This window comes from Capsicum annuum, chromosome 12, assembly GCF_002878395.1.
Source record: "Capsicum annuum cultivar UCD-10X-F1 chromosome 12, UCD10Xv1.1, whole genome shotgun sequence".
In the NCBI taxonomy this organism is placed as follows: domain Eukaryota; kingdom Viridiplantae; phylum Streptophyta; class Magnoliopsida; order Solanales; family Solanaceae; genus Capsicum; species Capsicum annuum.
The window spans coordinates 52,669,087-52,675,086 of record NC_061122.1 but is presented as its reverse complement, the minus strand read 5'-3'; positions in this window follow the sequence as shown (position 1 = coordinate 52,675,086).

Sequence of the window (6,000 nt, the reverse complement as noted above, 5' to 3'; positions counted from 1 at the left end):
GAGGCATAGATGAGTGGAGCCAATCCATGTTGAGAATGGCGTCAAAATTTGTTATCTCTAACTCCACGAGATTAACTGAAGTAACTTTCTAGGATATTGTGATCAAAAAGTTCCTGTATAACTGTCTGGCTATAATGGAAACACCTACTGGGGTAGACACTGAAAAGAGATCTGCTAGAGTTTCAGGACTGACTTCAAAATTGATGGCTAAATATGGAGTTACAAAAGAAAGAGAAGCAACAGGGTCTAGTAAGGCATAAACATATAAGTAAAAAACCTACAACGTTCCAATAACTAGGTCAGGAGAATTTTCTTGATTTTGGCAGGGCTGAAGAGCATATAATTTGTTTGAACACTGACCATTGGTAGCACTGAAAGTGGCACCCTTCTGAGTTGGGCGACCGGATAGAACTAACGACTGATGGGACTGGCTCTGTTGGCACATATCCCTACCTTTCTGAGAAACTACCTGACACTCCCAAATTTGATGACCTGAATTGCCACACCCAAAGCATATATCAATACCCATTCTACACTCACCCTGATGGTGTTTGCCATATTTTTGGCATAGAGGATTTGTACGAGCACTGCTAACACTGACCTAGGACTTAGAGCTTGGTGCTCTATCCCTATTGTCATTTCTGAATTTGGGTACGGGAGCACTGGCTGAAGAGGATGCTGGGGCTGAAGACATCTGATAAAATTAAGGACGTTTACCATCCTCTGACTTTGGCTGACTGAAGTTAAAACTACCCATCCTAGCCCTCTTGTTTTCTCTCTCTACTTAATCTTTTGCTCTTCTATCTATTGAGCATGGACCATCAGCCTAGACAAGTGTATTTCACTAATTATTATTGCGATCCCACACTCCTTGACCACACTATCAGATACGTCAGACACAAACTTACTCATATTAGACCTGTTATCAACTACCACATGAGGAGCACATCTATCTAACTGAGTAACCTTGAGGGAATACTCCTTCACGCTCATGCTGCCCTACCTCAAGTTAATAAATTATAACACCTTGGCCTCTCTCAAATCCAATAGAAAGAATCTATCTAAGAAATTTATAGCAAACTCTTCCCATTCTACAGGCCCTACATCAACACCTCTATCAACTTTTTACTGCTTAAACCAAGTATGGGATACATCCTGCAACTGGTATGCAGCCTACTCAGCACTCTGACTAGATGTCACCCTTATAGAATCTGTGACCTTCTGAACCATATCTAAGAATTCCTGTGGATCTTCTACAGACTTAGATCCCGTGAAAGAAGGAGGATTCCTCCGGGTGAAATCCTAAATTTTGGTTGCAGCAGTATTGGCAACTAGGTTACTAAAACAGCAGTTGGTCGTTCATTCTATGCTGCTATGGAGTTCTCCAGAGTAGTGAACGTAGCTCTGAATTATGCGTGAGAGACATGCTCGTCCAGAGGATCTTCTTGGATAGGCTGAGAGGCTAGCTGATTTCCTGTTCTTCTTATATTTTTCTTAGAAGGCATGTTCTATAAATGGAAGAAAGAATTTGATTAGACAGGGATTTTAACTTGATCTCATGCTCACTCACACGATATGAATACTGAAAGAAGGGAAACTTTTCCTAAATGCCTTATAGCCTCTCGTCTATAAGTGTGGCGCACTACAAACCCATGCACAAGACTCTACTTGACGTGGCTTTTAGACTTTCTAGGACACTTTAAAACCTTAGGCTATAATACCAAGTTTGTAACGCCCCGAGAGCACACCCCGGAATCACACAGTGCTTGTAGTCCCAAGGGACCACAAGCTAACCCATGAGCTGGTACCTACTGTGAGCACTGGATAACATGATTATAAATATGGAAGAAAACTTACACACCATAAGGTTTTAATAACTAAATTCAAAACTGAACTATAAGTCTATAGAAATAACTAACTGAATCTGATAAAATACTGATAAACTGGATAACTAACTGTAAGGTCTGAATACTGAATAACTGACTCTAATATCTGATAAGCTTCTAAAACTAAATAATTGTGAGTTGATGGGACAGGTCCCATCTAACTCCAACTAACTACTAAACTAATACATGAAATAAAGTAAGCCTATCCTTGAAGTATGGGGACTCACCACTTCTACTGCTGAGGATCTAATAAGTCTAATCGTAAGCCGCGAACTGAGCATCAGAATCTATGATATAATACATCATAGCGCAAAAGAAAAAGTATATGATCAGTACTTTGAATGTACTGATATGCTAAATTAGGTAGGCTGGTATGTATGGTTTCATGAACAAAACTAATAATTAACTGAATATGCATGTAAAGCATGGAGTACTGAATAGAAAGCATGAAAATTTTAGATACTGGGAATATATGGAAATCTGTAAATACTGAGTATACATGAAAATCTATAAATACTGAAGATATATGAAAATCTGTAGATGCTGAGGATGCATGACCAAGCATATAACATAAACTGAGTAAAATCTGTAAACCAAAATACTGAAATAACTAAAATCTATATGCTTTGGTCAAACAACACTAAGATTGAATAACTGAACTGGGACTGTAACTGAGACTGCATTTGAGACTGTGGGAGGTATCATCTAACCGACATTCCCCAATTTGAGCTAATAGGGGTCCAACCTGTAACCTCAATTCGATGAGTTTTACTACCATGCCACAGGTACTAACATTGGCTGTGTGGATCCACTAAATTAATATAATATCTAAAGGACTAAGGGTGTCAATCCTGAACTGATAGGTGACCCCTGCGAGATAGTCAACCCTAATCTGATGGGTGACTTTTCATATCCTATGTTGGCTACGTAGTTCTGGAATATAGGGACTGCTACTAATGAATCTGCCTATCTGGTGGGGAAGCTTCCATCCCTACACTCGCTCGGTGCTAAATCCTACTCCCAACTGAAAAACACTAAAATACTAGACTATTCTAATTTTAACTAACTGCTATTTGACTGTCCTGATAATGATCATAGTATGTTCTGAAGACTATTCTTTAATGTACTGATAATAGACTAAATAAACAGTTATGGTTTTCGGGTATTCAATACCCCTAGGACTCAAAAACACTAATAGTAAGAGGACACAAAAACTTGAAAGACATAACATGAAGGTTTTTATTAAATCAATCACTCTTCCGGGCATTTTATCAAATGCTTGTACTTCATAGTTTAGTCAATTCATGGGAATAGTATAAAACTTGAACTAATAGCATGATTTCAACCTTTATAACACTAAATCATGATCTAACTTGAAGAATGACAATAATAAAACATATGGGAATTGACAACAATGATAATTTCATTAAAGTATGGTATAAAATCAATATTCATGGAAGTTCATGGAGATTCACAGTTTAAAATCACAATTTCATATCATAAATCTTAAAAATATGATAGATTTGTAATAAAAATGGATACTTGGACTCCATGGATGAAAGGAATCCATGGATGAACATCTAACATACCTTAATTGATGGATTTCTTGAAGTTCTTGGTGAATTCTTGAGGATTGACCTTGAATTTGAGAGCTAGGATTTGTATTTTTGAGAGAAAGCTCTTGAATTTAGAGAAAAATTAAGAGAATGATGAAGTAATAGGTTAATTAGAGGGGGGGGATTTCATGTTAAAGGCTGACTGGGGTGAGGGGAAAAAGACTTTAATGCCCTCAAATTAGAACTCAAAATTACTGAAAAATTCCCAATTTTGTAGGCTGGTACAATGCGGCGCTATTATATTGTAATACTAGAATTGGATAATTGGGAAAATACATGGTGATGCAATGCGGTGCAATTACGTTGCCACCTTGTTTGCGACCTGGAATCTCACCGCGACGCAGTGGTATCATATGGGATCACTGGAAATTGATAATTCTAAACTGAGCCTATGGCGCAATGCGCCAACATCACAAAGGCTCACTGGTTTTTGACAATTGTCATTTAGGCCAGCTCTACGACGTGCTAAGGGTTAAAATGACGGTGTTTAACGACTGAAACTTAAAATTGCCATAACTTCTTACCCAGTTATTGAATTTAGGCAAATTTTATATCGTTGGAAAGCTAATTTCCTAAGTAATGGCAGACTCTAAATTGACAAAAATGAGTGTTTCAAAAATTTTATATATGAATACCATGTATTGGGAATTAGATTATGCTAAAGAAATACGGGGTATTACAATAATATAATGAGACATCCAGAACAAAGTCAAGACAACACTCATATATATTTAGAGAGAGGCTAAAATAAAACATATATAAAAGCCCCAAAATATGATGTCATAAGTCCAAGTGCATCTAATACATAATTGAATATCTGAATACACAACTTTGTCTCTAAAAATGAGTAAAGACAATATAAGTACAATGGAGGCTTAAAATTAGCTCTAAACTCTATAGCATGCTAGTACCTCGAATGTCAACTTTGAGTAGCTTGAATTAGCTGCCATATCCCGTACTCAAGCTTGGATTTGCACCTAAAGGGCAGAGTAGGGATGAGTACGGTCCACTTGTACTCTGTAGGTATCATATAAAAATAATGCAAAGTAGAAAATAATAAAATTAAAAGATACTATGAGCATGTCATATGCAAACAGAAAACTTCTAAAATGATAGCTCACATCTCCACTAATAGTTCTATAATATAATATTGATATAGGAATATCTAAGTATGAAAACATATATGGAAAGTAAGAACATATTAAGAATACATAAAGAAACACAGAAAATACATATGCAATTCAATGAAATGATGATGTGATCATGATGAGTAATTGAAAGTCATCGTATGACTTTTTCTATACACCTATCGAGCCTATATGCTCCCAAGATAGGGCCCATGGAGAGTTTGCAGCTTACATCTACCTCAAATCTTAACTTACCTCTTGACTAGTGTTCACGGATCAAGGATTTTATAAAGTGTCACATTCACCTCTCCGACTATTATTCACAAATCAAGGGTTTTATAAAAATGTCTTATTTCTTTTGAATTAGTGTTTCTCAATGGTACCATGTATTATAATATGTATATATGAAATAAGGATGAAATTCTCATAGCCAATCAGTATAAAAATAGAAATCTATTCAATACCTATATAAATAAGCTCAGAATTTACTCAATGTATCAATAATTCATTATATCAGTTCTTTCTAGGCACCACCAGAATATATAGGCAATTAAGATATCAATAATATTATTTTAACACTTAAAAAGGTATTTTCATCATGATGGAGCTAAACAATGCTCAAAAAGGCCTATAACATCTATTCAGGCTCCTGCACAGACATCACATTAATAATAATGGTAATACACAAATAAGGCATATAATAACAAATAAAGCCCTCACACAAGCAGTACACAATATATGATATCTCAAGTCAATAACAATAAGCATATATGCACCCACGCAGGCACACAATAGTAACAATAATATTGAAATAATGCTCACATGGCTAATCTCCCAAATTTATAGCATGTTTTACTCATTTATTAACTATCCAGCCTAGCTTAAAGAAAATTAAGCCATAACCTACCTCATAGTAATGAAAATACGAGCCTAAAATATTCAACATAGAGTCTTCCCCTTTCAATCAGTCTTGAAATGAGGTAAAACATTCAAATATAGAAATTATGCACTAAAAAAAACTCATGATACCCATAATGATTATATTTAAAACGGTTCCAAAATGGATTCAAAAATAAAAGGGCTAAAACTGAAATTTTATTTTAAAAATATTTTTCCCGAACTATAGGAGTCTGTAGTTGAAAACTCAAGTAGAAACAAGTTATAAAAAGAGCTCAAATTGAAGAAAAACTATTTTAAAGATTAACAATAAAACCCCCCAAATTCTAGTTCAAAATTAGGATTAAAGAGTATTTTTGATGATATAATTGATGAAAATTAATGGAAACAAGATTTTTGAGCTAACCTAAGCACAAATGTTGAAGAAAATCCTCAACATTGCCCTAACCCAAAGTTTCAAGGTAGAAATTGCAA